Source organism: Pelmatolapia mariae, linkage group LG22, assembly GCF_036321145.2.
Source record: "Pelmatolapia mariae isolate MD_Pm_ZW linkage group LG22, Pm_UMD_F_2, whole genome shotgun sequence".
Lineage (NCBI taxonomy): Eukaryota > Metazoa > Chordata > Actinopteri > Cichliformes > Cichlidae > Pelmatolapia > Pelmatolapia mariae.
This window is the reverse complement of record NC_086245.2, coordinates 5,430,575-5,445,523: the sequence shown is the minus strand read 5'-3', so window position 1 is coordinate 5,445,523 and position 14,949 is coordinate 5,430,575. Positions and strand designations below refer to the sequence as shown.

Sequence of the window (14,949 nt, the reverse complement as noted above, 5' to 3'; positions counted from 1 at the left end):
GATCTTAGTGCTCTTTGGGGGGTTTGCAAGTAGAGGAGTTCAGTTAGATAGCTAGGCGCCAAGTTGCTTTAAAGTTTTTAAAGTGAGCAAGGGAATTTTAAAATATATATTTGACAGGGAGCGAGTGCAAGTTAGCTAAAAGTGGAATGATGTGATCATACATTCTAGTACCAGTTAAAAGGCGTGCAGCAGCATTTTGAACTAACTGCAAACGATGGAGAGAAGAGTGTTGGAGGCTCAAGTAGAGAAAGTTGCAGTAGTCTTGTCTAGTGGTGATTAATGCATTAATATGTTTTTTAAGTCTTTCAGAGGAAGATAGGGCTTCACTTTGGATATCTGACATAACTGATAAAAACTGGTTTTAACCACTGTGGACACTTGCTTTTCTAATTTAAAAGAGCTATCCAAAAATACTCAGAGGTTTCTTACAGTGTGGGAGCGATGGCTAGCAAGAGGAAAAAAGAGTATCAGTCAGCTGGCCTAAAAGGTATGATTATCAAAAACAATAACTTTGGTTTTATTTTCATTCAGGGAGAGAAAATTATGTGATAACCAGACTTTGACATCATGAAGACAGTTAAACAGTGGTTGCAGTGGGGCAGAGATATTCAAATTCAGGGGAAAGTAAATTTGGATGTCTAGTAAACACAGCAGAGAAGTGAACAATGGTCTGAAAATTAATCGTGCGCATCTGGTGCAAAGGACGCTCACTGTTCAACCCCACATTGCCTATTGCAATATAAAACATAACTGGGAAATGATCTGAAATTCCAGAGTCCTTGATATCTGTGATGCAAATATCCAGACCATAAGACAGTACCAGATCAAGCGTGTGAGTGAGATTAAAAGTGTCAATAAGAGCAAGGAAGTCCTTAACTAGTGGACCATCCTCACAACAAACATGGATGTTGAAATTGTCAACAATTAAAACATGGTCATACCATAACCGTGTGTTCATACCGAACGCAATAGACGCGACCAAAAACACGCCAGACGCCCCTAACTTGACGCGTGCAAATTCACACCTCATTCGCACGTCAAAATATGCAATTTTGACGCACGTGTACCGGAAATGTGGGAGGAAGTAGAGCCAGACGGTATGTCTGCAAGATGGCAGCTGTCAATCTAGCATTTGAAGAGAGAGTCTCCCTTCTCTATTTACTGTGGAGAGCAGAGCAGTGGCGTTAAGGACGTCCTCGCCATACCTGGGTCCATCAGGTCCTCCAGAGCAGAGATGGGCAGTAACGCGTTACTTGTAACGCGTTACTGTAATCTGATTACTTTTTTCAAGTAACGAGTAATGACTAATCTAAGGGATTACTATTGCAAAAACGGTAATTAGATTACCGCTACTTTCACGTAGGAACGCTGCGTTACTACGTTACTAAAACCGTGAGTTTTTTGCGAGAACGTCTCATGACAGTGACGTAAGCGAGTGCGATGTTCGTGACAACAGCTGTGTGCAGATCAACAATGGACAGTGCGGGAGAGAGTATGAGCATGCAGAGTTTAAAGCGTGGAAGTACTGACCTTATTTTGAGTTTGATTCCATAAAAAGTGACGAAAACATTAGTGTCCGTTGTGCGTGGGAAGAAAACTTCTTTTTACAGCGAAAAAACCCCCCCTAAACCTCCAAGCAAGCAGCGAGTGCGCTACGACGTAATGTGAAATTCACAGAGAAACTCGCGGATTCCACTGCGGCACACCTGCACCAGGGTAAACCTCCGCCTACCCCAGTCCTGCTTTACAGGTGAAAATAGAGCAACAGGACCGCTAGTCTTTGATTTTATTTATTTTCTGCTGTGTTTTACTTTCATCTATTTGAAAGAGTGAGTGTAAACACAAAAAAATATTTTATTTTATATGCTGGAATGTGCAGAAAATAGGTTTAAATGTTAAACAAATTTCTTCCAGTCAGAGAATGTTGCATATAATTAAGTTTTTGCTTGATGCATAAAGTTAAAAGATTTAAAGTTTAAAGTTTTAAAAAGAGACTTTTCCATTTGATTACATTTTGTATGATGGATTATGCAGAAAAAGTAGAATTGGGCTGAAAGATCTATCGCTTTATCACCTATTCAGGTTGTAAATTGTGTTTTTAAAAAGTAACTAAGTAACTAAGTAACTAAGTAATTAATTACTTTTGAAAATAAGTAATTAGTAAAGTAACGGGATTACTTTTGGGGGGAAGTAATCAGTAATTAGTAACTGATTACTTTTTTCAAGTAACTTGACCAACACTGTGTACTCCTACTCTTGATCCTGGGTTTCTGTAACACTTCTCTGTTTGAGTCACACTTTTCTTGAGTGACTTGTGTCATATGATATTCTCCATATTTCCTGCCACCCACTCTTCAAACATGACCGTTTGACTCTGGCTATATTTTGTATCTTGCACAGCTTAATGTTTTTATACTTTATAAATACTACTGATTAAACTTCTCCACATGTAACGTGATAATGTCTTATAGACCACTGGTGCACAGGTTGCTGTACATTTCCTGTAAATTAGTACTCGGTTGGATGTTTGTATTGTATGAACAGGCCCAACTTCAATTTTTTTCAGCTGTGTTTGTCTATGTTTATGTTTATGTAGGGAAAACTATCTTTTGACTCTATTCATGAATCTATCTGTTGTGCCAAGAGAGAAACAATATGAGGATGTGAAGAGTGGCAGAGAAGTATGTGAGGGCAGTGCAGGAAATGTATGAGGACAGCGTGAGGTGAAGTCAAACTGAATTTCTGTTATTACGGTGGCCCATCTGCAGAACATTTGCAGCCCAAAAGGGCATGATTGATTTGAACCTGAGGGACATGAAGTCTTCCTACAGATTAACTCTATTAACTGCTTTTAATGTCCAAAGAAATACTTTTAAATAACCCTAAAGAACACTGATCAAAATAATCTTTAACTTCATTGTTGTCAATGATGAGGCCAATCACTCATCAGTGATTATCAATGTTGTTAATTATCAATAGACAATTAACAACTAACTGAAAACTCACAGAGGCCACACCTGTCTCCTCACTTCCATCAGACCTCTCCCTCTATTCCCTACATCCAGCCTATGCTTCAGCAACATATTGATCCTGATGTCATGCTGCAATGCACAAACTATGCCCAATTTACTAACTACAATCTTGCGTGATACTAACATCATGGCAATGCAGTCTGCTGTCTGGGATCTCTAATCTTCCCGAGTTTATCTTTTTTTAGATTTTCCTGTTACACTCAAACTGGTCGCAGCAGATGATTATCATCCCAGATTTTAGTTCTGCTGAAATGTTCTTGCTGTTAAAAAGGATTTTTTTTATACTCAGTTTTGCCAGGTACATTCATGAACTACAGATATCAAACCCATCCCCACATACAGCCCATTTTGATATTATGTGCACTGTTTCAGTCAGTGCAAATAACTTTGATTACTCATTTAAATTGCACTTTGCTCTCACACTGCAGGCTTACTTGTTATTCCTAAAGTATTTGAAAGTAGACAGGGAGGCATTCAGAGCCTTCATTTTTCCGGGCCCTCTTCTGTGGAACCAGCTTACAGTTTGGACTTAGGAGACAGACACTATCTCTACTTTTAAGATTAGGCTTAACACTTTCCTTTTTGGTAAAGCATATAGTTAGGGCTGGACCAGGTGACCCTGAATCCTCCCTTAGTTATGCTGCAATAGGTGTAGGCTACTGGGGGATTCCCATGATGCACTGAGTATTTCCTTTTCAGTCACCTTTCTGTTGTACTTGTTATTCATCTCTGGCTCTCCTCCACAGCATGTCCTGTCTTCCTTCTCTCACCTCAACTGGTCGTGGTGGATGGCCGCCCCTCTGTGAGCCTGGTTCTGCTGGAGGTTTCTTCTATTAAAGGGAGGTTTTCCATCCCACTGTGGTTGCTGTTAAGGGGTTATGTGATTATTGACTCTGTAAATATTATTGTAGTATCTACCTTAGAATATAAGTGCCTTGAGCTGACTGTTGTTGTGATTTGGTGCTTTATAAATAAAACTGAATTGAATCAAATTGAATTAATTCACATAGTTAAAAAACAGGAAATTTTACGTGTTTTAACTTTTATTGTTTATCTATTTACTTTGGTGTAGTATGAATGGCCACAGTGGGGCCATTTGAATTTCTACTTTATTCCATACTGACAAATTTAACATTAGTTCCAAACACTCACAGCCTGAAATAACAGTACAGGTCTCAGAGCCACAGTGAAATGACTGATGAAAGTAGACTGATGATGTTTAAATAAAATGATATTATCTTCTATCTCCATTTCTCCATCTATGTCATGGATAAGTAAAGAGCTGCAGGTCGGTCTCTATAGCTGTTAAAAACATGAACTCCAATTCCTTAGCTGTGCATTTTTTTAAAATAAATTTGGGGGAAAGAGTTTGGTTATGTGGAACAGTGTAGAACAAATGCTGCCATTTAACATGCAAATCACACACATGATCTTTTTGACTGCAGTTTTCTTTACTCACTAAAACATTAAGCATCACAGAAAGCTAAAGCTTGTTTTTATGGCGTCATGTGACCTATAACTAACAGATCTGTTATACTCTTGTCTGGTAATCGTCCCTGGGTTTCTATTAGGAGTTTTCACTTCTCTGTTTTCTTGTGGTGTGTACTGTCTGTCGTGGAATTTTGTGATTAAAGTCTGCAACATGGAAAGAGCTGTGATCAAGCTATTTATTACTGCGCGCAGGAGAACACACATACACATCAAAACATAACAGGTTCATGGTAATGAGCGTTCTAACCTCAGGGTGTAGCAGCGCCCCTTTTATAACATCGCACAAACTCTGTTTATTTTAAGTTACAACACTCATTTGTCCAACCCGGGCTGTTGCTGAACAGGCCAGCACCTGGCACTGGCCCTGAGCTTCATCCCTCTGAGCAAGACAGTTAGCAGATAACATATGCCTAGCTAAGCAGTTTTCACAAGCTCAAGCTGACACATACTTGGTTCATCTTAAGCAGGCAAAGGTTATACAGTGAGATTCTAAACACATAAAACTAATTGTGAGGATAAACTAGAATTTTCCATAACATGTCACATTCGTCTGTAGTTTGTCTCCTCAGTTGTCATTGTTGTGTCATTGTTGCATTTTCAAAATCATTAAAATTAACCCTTGATAGTTGACATGAAATTCTCAGTGCATTCTTCTTTTGGGTCACTCAGAGTACATATGTGCAAAGCTTCATCTAAAATTGATGTCATATTTCAATCGGAATCAATAAGATAAATGATTGTATCATACAAACTAAATAAACAATAAAATAATTTAAAAAATAATCCTTTGTTGCTTAAGTGAATTTCTCAGTGGGCTGTTCTTCTGTATGAACCTGACAGCATATTTATAATATGGTGTAGCTGTCATATTTAAAATTGGCAAATATTCTACATGAAATAGTAAAATGTGTCATTATAGCATTTAATATATTTTATGTTCTTCTCTTTTGAATACAATAAAATTGGAAAATTATTGCATTCCGTTTTAAAACAGGAAATAATATACCTTTATCAGGTTTTAAGACAGCATTTGTTTTAAATCGGGGTTGCATCTACTCGGCTATTATTATTTCAGATGAGTCAAAATCAAGTTAAAAAAAACTTTATTTTCAAAGCTGATCAAAACAAATTAGTTTTGATACTCTAACATAAAGCTTTCATTTTTAATAAAGCACAAGTGTTTTTTAAACTGACTCGTAGGCGGCTCTCGACCGCAGTCTCGAGGACGGGATGTGATGTTTCACATCCACTTCAGGACGATACGTCAACGTTACCTCTGCCAAATGGGAGAAGCCTGGGCTAAATTAGAACAATAGCTCACTGCTTTGGTCCTAAAGGTATAATCAAAATGAAGTTATGATGGAAAGGTTCTTATTGTTGCTTTTCCTCTGCCAGTTTGCGTCATCAGGTAAGATTATGTCCACCTTATTCATATTTTATTTGGATACTTGATCTCGCTGTGTACTTTTAGTGTCTTCAGTTTCACTTTTACAACTGAATGAAAATACGATTTTACTGAGAGGAGACAGACCGCGGACAGTTTTATGTTGTACATTTGCTTTCATAAATCACAGACCATAAATCAACATTTGAAAAAAGAAAGAAAGAAAAAAACGTAAATATCGACATCGACGGACAGATGTTGACATTGTTTCCACAGAATAGAGGTCAGACCCACGATGAGAAATATAGATCAGATAAAGACGGTTTAACGGATCGGTCTCTCTCTCTATGTGTCTCTCACTCGCTCAAATGTTTTGGTTAATATATGGCTATAAATAAACTGCCACACTACATTGTCACTATTACCGGTGTTAGTTTGACTGGTTTTCACATTAACTGGCGTTTATCAAGGTGTTAACCTCAAAGAAACTGTTTCTAGTCACATTTTCGTCATATTTATGAAACTCTTAGAAGCGAACATATGGGGTTTGAGTAATTAATTAATTTTCTAACAATAAAAGTATTTCTGCCAGGATTCCATGATGTCCTATGAGGATATTCATAGTACTTTTCTAGATAACTGCATTTATTCAGACTATTCATGGAATCTTCCCAGCAAACATCAGGAAATGTTCTCTGAAGCTTACTGTTTGCTGGGTTTTTCAAAACGCTGAACGCAATCGAGGTTTCTGTAAAAAGCAGGTAAAGAACTCAAACCCAACAACGCTGCAAATTAACAGGTATGGATAAAAAGGATGAAAAACCTTTATTTGTTCTGTTTGTAAAGAACTGTTCTCGTTTTCCACTGAGTTATTGGTTCTGTCACTAGTTATTAGCAGCGACCAACTCAGTAACATCACGCTCTGTACTGACGCAGGATGGCGCTAAACGTGCTGTAAAAACTTGAAACATTTATTTCATACAATTTTCATAGACAGGGTTAAATCTATGACTGTTTTTTTTTAAAGAGCAGAGATTCATGGTGTAAATTAGCCATGTATACATGTAGTGTTTCATTTTCGCATTTTATTATTTCCACATCCCTGGTTTGAAGACGGTCCTTGCTACACTGGGAAGTTTTAATTTTTGTAATATGCTTAAGATCACTATTGTACATCCATACCTTTATTAAAAACTTGGTGTCACACCTTCTGTATTATATACAGTTTTCAGCAGCTTCCTATGAAAGAAAAATACCAACTTGGGAACTAGCCCTACCATGATAGGCTTCATGAGCAGACTTTAAATACAGGTTTTTTCCATTTTTATTTTTTTTTTAAATCACATTAATATATCAATTAGATCTGTGATTATTATCTGTGTATGTAATTCCTCACAATAACATAAGTGCAACAAACAAAAACTCACCAAACGCCAAACCCCACACAACGCATGATGGTTGCTCACAGGGTGAAGAATAGTTAAAGTATGTTTTTTCTGTTTGAGTGTGTCTCTTTGTGAGTGGTGGGAATGTGTGTACATGCTATCTTGCTCTGACAGCACAGACATCCACCTCTACTTTTTCAAAGATCTGCTTCTATTCTGTTTTGTTTGTTTGTGTGTGTGTGTGTGTGAGTGTGTGTGTGTGTGTGTGTGTGTGTGTGTCTTTGTGTGAGTGTGTGTTTTAAACATATAAAGACAGGAGAGTTTGCAAAGTGAGAATAAGAAGGTGAGTTAAAGGCTAACATTCAAGTTCAATACTTAGAGACAGTATTGCAATTTTATTTTCATTTCTCCCTCACTGACTATAAGAGAAGCAAAAGTGATATTTCTTAACTCTGCAATGAAAGGTCAAAGACCATATTTCAGTTCACTTAGCTCAGCCCTACTGCCAGTCTAGCCAGTGTACTATTATGGGCTAATTTAGGGGAAACCGAAAAAAAAGTCTTACACAAAAGTCAAAATAGAGCAGGTGGAGATAAAAGCATATAGACATACCACTGGTTATTATAAAATAATGACAGTAATGACAGGGCTGCAACATTATGAATACATAAAGTGGCCAGACATCTGTTGAAGTGAGTAATATGAAGACTTTCTATGTGTGGACAACATCATCACACTGAAAGATCATTATCTGAAAAGTATTTTCTTTAATAATGTTAAGATGCTAAATATGATATAACCTCACACAACTAGCCAAGTTGTCTAGCTAGCCTTCTACAAATTAAATGTTTGGGGACCTGTCAGGTAATGTTCGCTGAAGATCCTCTTAAGATCAGAATGTTCTAGGAACCACCTAGCCCACTGCATCTGGTAGACTTGTGGAATTTCATCATCCCAACTATAATTCAGTATACACAAGCTTTGTAGCATCAACCTACCTGGTAAAACCAGGGGCGCCAAGAATCCAATAGGATCACATACAGAGCTTGTGACTGTCAATATACCCCGTCTGTGAATGGCCTCTCCTGGACTGCCATCTTAAACCTGAAACTGTCCACTGCAGTCCCAAGGTTCTCTCAATAGGAAGACTTTCTCTGTCAAGATCCAGCTCTTTTATCTGTTTGGCTCTTTTATCCACATCACTGGATTCCATCACCTACCTGCTGTTGCTAATCTATTTCTCTAATTGAAACCCTCCTAACTGGCATACAGCTATCAGGTCTTTCACTAAGGCAATGGCCTCTGCCTCTGATGGCAGAGACTTTAAGCAATTATCAAAAATAAAAAAAAAATGTGCGTGATGGTATCAGTCACTTGTGCTGAAAACTCCTACAGTCATCACTGAGTTTCTGCCCTTTGTAGGGCAAAGCCAACACAGCTATGTGATGATATTGCACCAAACAAATCATTCTGTATTCACAAAGCTATTGTGTCGGGTAACCATTAGGCCACCATAGGAAACGAAGAAAGTCTGCATCTGCATGTTTTCTCTTTTTATTTCAGTTATATTTGCATGTTCGAAATAAAATATTATCTATCTATCTATCTATCTATCTATCTCACACACTCGCTCTCTCTCTCTCAGCCATCACTGGCATAGGTGTAAGGCTCATAATGTTTCTAAACAGGGAATTTGTCAAATCAGATCCCTGGAGCAGCTGACCATTGAGTGAAACCCCTTTCAAACTTGCACCACAATCAAATACCACAAATACTCTCAAGGTTTGCTTTTTGGGATTGTACACACCATGGTGTGGGATGCAGCACACTTTCCTCCTTTCAGTTGGTGCTCCGGCACTCTCTCTGCATAACCTTTATTTATCACATCACTTAAAAAAACTGATATAATCCTATTTCAATGTAACATTTATACATTAAAGGATATAGATGGTTTTTTTTCTTAAAAGCTAAAGCTTTTCTTTATGTGTTTTTCCTTTCATTTTATGAAAACCAATTTATGAGCCTCTTCACACTGTAAACAACATATCTTACTTAGCTCCTGAGGCTGATTATTTTTGAGTTGAAGATCCAGAATTTACAGTAGCCACAGAATTAGCAAAGCTGCTTTCTTTTCCCTTCATATGAATCTGGAAAGCTTTATTTTGACTTGAGCTTCATCTTGTAATAACTCCATAGTGGACGCATGCTCCTGATATATGGTACAAAACGTTGACTGAAATCCTTTGTACATGTGAGCCTCTGTACTTCGGCACAGTAACTCATGCAGTTTGGGCAGCAATTTGACTTTGCAATTGGAGCAATTCCTTCTTTGTCCACTTCACTCTGAACAGCAGATGCATTTCTTTTTACATTACTCATTTTAATGTTAAATTACTGCCAAAGCCTTTAATTAAAGTTGTGATAGGATTTACCAATACCCTAGATATGAGAAGGTAAATGTCTTCCACACATCATGCAACAACTTCAAAAGAATGTAGTGGAAATCCAACCACCGAAAAGCCCCTTGAGGAAATCTGAAGTCATTTCAAATTCATGACTCTTTGATGAAGAAACTGAGGTCCACAAGACTTCCGACTGGCTCGAATTCCCTACACTTGCGCCCCTAAGACCTTGCTTAAAAAGGGCAAGTAACCAATCTAAAACCTGTGCCCACTGTGCCCTCGCAAGTGATTTTACTTCATGAACATTCATCTTACCAATATACACAGCAAAATTTGTGACAAAAAATGACAAACACAAATAATTCATTGGATATAATGTTGATAGCCTTTTTAAAAAAAAGTAGTCTATGAAATCACAATGTCTCCTAATTGAAAGTCTCATTATTGTTACAGTGAAACACACGTTGAAGTTTTTCTTCTGTCAAACATCTGGAATCCAGAACATTCAGGAGTTTGTGGTGGTTGGACTTGTTGATGGAGTTCAGAAAAGTTACTTTGATAGCAAGACAGAGCGACCAGAACCCAAAACAGAATGGATGAAAAAACTCATGAAGGATGATCCTCAGCACCTGGAGTGGTACACCGATCGAGCTTTGCATATCAAACACTTATTTAAAGGTTACTTTGAGAATTTGAGGAAACGTTTCAACCAAACTGAAGGTTTGAATTTGTTATATTTGTTGATGCAGAATTTATTTTGATCCTGGTTTGGTTTTAAATAGAAAACCAAAAGTTTTTTAAAAAAATTAGGTTAGATATAGAATGTAAAATATGATCATGTAATGAGCTACTTTACTCACAAGTGAAGAGAAAAGAAGAAAATAAAATAAGAACAGTGAATGAAGCAGGGAGAAAATGTGAACTTTCCACAGTGTTCATAAGTTAATAGACTGTTTGGGTTTTTTTCACATTTACTGTATGGCCCTTTTTTTGTCTGTAATGCTGACATCTCACTAGTTTCCTGCAATTATTGTGATTGTGTCTTTTTTCAGGTGTTCATATTTTGCAGAGTATGAATGGCTGTGAATGGGATGATGAGACTGGAGAGGTTAATGGGTTAAATCAATATGGTTATGATGGAGAAGACTTTCTTACATTTGACCTGCAGCGACTGACGTGGATTGCTCTTAAACCACAGGCTGTCATCACCAAATTGAGATGGGATACTCAAAAACATCGATTAGAACGCAACAAAGACTTTTATGTCCATGAATGCCCTGAGTTTTTAAAGACGTGTTCAGTATGGGAGGAGCTTTTTGCAGACAGCAGGTAGAATTACAGAATTGGAAATAGAAAAATAGAAAAAGCATATGGCGAGAATGTAAAACCTTCCTCGATGTATCTCTTTGCAGTTCTTCCCTCAGTGTCTCTCCTCCAGAAGACTTCCTCCTCTCCAGTCAGCTGCCACGCTACAGGTTTCTATCCTGACAGAGCTGTGATGTTCTGGAGGAAAGATGGAGAGGAGCTTCATGAAGGGGTAGATCCGGGAGAGATTCTCCCCAACAACGATGGGACCTTCCAGATGAGTGTTGATCTGAAACTTTCAGTCACAACTGAAGACTGGGAGAGGTATGACTGTGTGTTTCAGCTCTCTGGTGTGAACAAGTACAGCACCACCAAACTGGACAAAGCAGCGATCAGGACCAACTGGGGTAAGACTGGATCCTGCATGGTTATGAATCATTTTTACAGAGTAGTTATTTATTTAAAAAAATGAGTACTCTCTCACACTAATGTCCTTCTTCACTACATCCCTGAATCTTCTCTGTGTTCTTCCTCTTTTCCTGACACTTCCATCCTCAACATTTGTTGTCTAATGTTCTCTGCTGGAGGTTTCATCCTTTTAAAAGCTGTTTTCCTCATATATGATCAATTGAGTGTTATCATGTCTTGATAATGGTTTTAGGGTTTTACATTAAAATATTAAGTTCCTTGACATGATGCTGGATAAGCTGACCTTTGCCACACTGACATTCACCAATCCAATCAAACAATTCTATTAGCAATTCATAAAGAACTAATTACTAACAAATCAGTAATATGCTTCACTTAAAATGGAACACAAATGGTAGACAACTAAAGTAAGCAAAATGTAATGAAATACTATTTGCAGTATTGTTTATCTTCAGCGTGCACAAGAAGATTAAGTACATTGGAGTATTAACTGAGTATTAATGGTTTGATGTTGCCTCTAGTTTTGTCAGAATCATCAATTATGAGGTCCTTACTGAGTCATTCCTCACTTGTTCTTTAGTAACCCCACACATTTTTGCTCTGTGTTATAAAGTGTTTCCACATTTTGTTCAACAGAGAAGCCCACTGACATCAGAGCTACAGTGGTAGTTCTAGCTATCGTCTTCATTGCAGCTGTTGCAGCTGGGGCCGCTGTGGTATTTGTCACTTACAAAAGAAAGAAAGATGAGAGATCTCAGTTGGAGAAACATTATATTTAGTTTTTGAATTTGAGAGTATACGTCTCAGAGCCACAGAGAGATTATTATATGACAGTAAACTGATGATCTGAGAAGCATCAGTGTAATAGATAAGTACAGAGCTGCCAACCTTTGTAGCTGTTTCCGTAACACAAACTTTTGAACTCTCTAGCTGTGAACTAAATTTGGGGAAAAGAGTTTGCTCATGTGGAACATACTACTGCTGGCATTTAGAATGTAAAGCACACATTTACTCTCATCACTACTCCTTAAAAACATTAAGCATCACAGGAACGTAAAGCGTAGTTTTTTGGTGTCACGTGACCTTTAGTCATGCGTTTAGGGGGCGATCGTGGCTCAAGAGTTGGCAGTTCGTCTTGTTACTGGAAGGTTGCCGGTTCGAGCCCCGGCTCCGACAGTCTCGGTCGTTGTGTCCTTGGGCAAGACACTTCACCTGTTGCCTACTGGTGGTGGTCAGAGGGCCCGGTGGTGCCAGTGTCCGGCAGCCTCGCCTCTGTCAGTGGGCCCCAGGGCAGCTGTAGCTACAGTGTAGCTTGCCATCACCAGTGTGTGAATGTGTGTGTGAATGACTGAATGTAGTGTAAAGCGCTTTGGGGTCCATAGGGACTAAGTAAAGCGCTATACAAATACAGGCCATTTACCATTTACAATGGGTCTGGTAATCATTTCTCAGTTTGTGAGTTAAAAAAAAAAAACTGAAACAGCTCTTGATTGTTGCATAGCATTTCTTTTCTTAGTGGTACTTTCCCTCATGTTCCACCAAAATCTGCAGCGCATGTGATATTTATGCTTCTTGGTGATGTGACTTCCCTATTCATATTCCTGCTTGCCTGACTCTTTGTTGCATGTTTATCTAGAGAGTTGGAGTGTGTTTACTAACAGAAATCAACCTTCACTGTACATTATAGAAAATATCAGCTTTATCTTTTTGTTCTTACAGCTCCTGCCAATGCCTCTGAACAGTCTGAGAAACTAAATCCACAAACATGACTGTCCTTCAAGCAGCTCTGCGCTCCACTCTCTGTATGACTTTACTCTGGCTGTTTCAGTTCTTCCACAGTTTAAAGTTTTACATCTTACATGCAGTAGTGATTAAAATACCCAAAAGGTAACATGATAACATCTTAAATAAGTTTTTTTTTTGTTTATTTTAATGGCATACACTGCAATAAATGTATGTGCCTCAAATAAAGCTCAAATATTGATATAGAATCATTTCAAAAATATAATTTATCATTGTTCATTTAAATGTATTTACTTTTTAGTGTATTTAACAGTCAAATATTTGTCACCCTTTATTAAATCTAATGTATAATAATTAATGCATTACATAAATAATCTTTTCATGTAATGAATTCAACATTTCCATTCAGTTAGAGAATTTATACGTTATGTCTGATCATTGGCCATATCACCTGCATGGGACAGCTGGCTCATAGATCACTTTGCCCTCTGCTTCGGCATAAAGCCCAGTTCACCCTTAACTTTTTATAATTATTTGAACATTTAATGTCGTCTAAACAAGGAGATATTTTCTCCTTTACTTTTTCCAATCTATGTATTCAGAAATATTCTGTATTGATGTGCTAAACCTTTTATCTATAAAAACATTCATATGTTCGAGCTACATGTGTGTCATGGTCCTGAGTCTGTGACTCAGTGGTTTTGGTTATTATTATCTTGTGCTTAAGGTTAATTCTTGTTTTTATGTTCTTTGAGGCTGGGTTCTGGTTATATTTTGAGCTCCTTCTGTTCTGTGTGTCTTCCTGCCCTGTTCCCATGTCTCTGTGTTTCCCCTGATTCTGTGTCTGTGTTCAGTCTGTGCGTTTCCTGTTTAACTCTGAGGGAAGCAAAACAGAATACATTAACCTGAGACACTGACCTTCAGTCTTGTCAGGTTTGATTGCTCCCAGCCGTGCTTCTCTTGTGTGTCTCATTTCCTTGTTACTGCCTTTGTATTTAAGCCTTGTGTTCTCCGTGCTTAGTCATCAATGTCTCGTCCCTGGAGCTGTGTGTGTGTTTCCCTGTGTTTCCTTGTGTCTCAGTTTATCCTTCCCAGTCTAGTGTTGTATTCTGTATCGTCGTTAAGCCTGCAATAAAGCAGTAATCTTTGAGTTCAGTTCTTTTTCACTGAGTTTTGCGTTTGCACACAGCCAGTTCATGACAGTTGGAGGTATTTAATGTATTTTATTCATAATTCAGTGGATAAACATATTTGCTTTCTAACCCAGGTTTTCCTTATTTTTTGGTAAATTTCATATACATAAAATATATGAAACAATCCAAAAACAACATTTTCGATATTTCTAACAATATAAACTATTGCTACAATTTTCTTAGAACAACAGCCTCATTACCTTTAACACTCAGTGTTATGTTTTATGTACTTTCCAGGACTTTTTTCTCCTTTTTTTGAGGCAAACCTAGAAACCAGGAACTAAATATAATACAAACAGAAAACCATAATTCAAAGAGTATAACTTAAAAAAAAAAACACTAGGTCAACAGACCCAGTGCTGTGACACTCTCCTAAAATTCTTCCTTTTGCTTGTGAGCTATTTGAGCACCTAAAAACTTTTTGAAATAATAAAAAATAAATGTCATTACCTTCTTTCTTTGTTCTGCTTCCTCCCTGCCTGCTATTCTCTCCGGGGAGTGGGGGTCAATCCTGTCATAGTCATATGAATATAAGAAAGTATGCATGAGTGAGAGTTTAGCCAGAATGAATAAGAGACAACCTGT

The 14,949-nt window shown here is 37.7% G+C and overlaps 1 pseudogene; it reads left to right on the top strand.

Moving 5' to 3' along the window:
- Window positions 1-441: 441 nt before the first annotated feature.
- Window positions 442-12,207, top strand: LOC135932627 (major histocompatibility complex class I-related gene protein-like; annotated as a pseudogene).
- The last annotated feature ends 2,742 nt before the right edge of the window (window positions 12,208-14,949 follow it).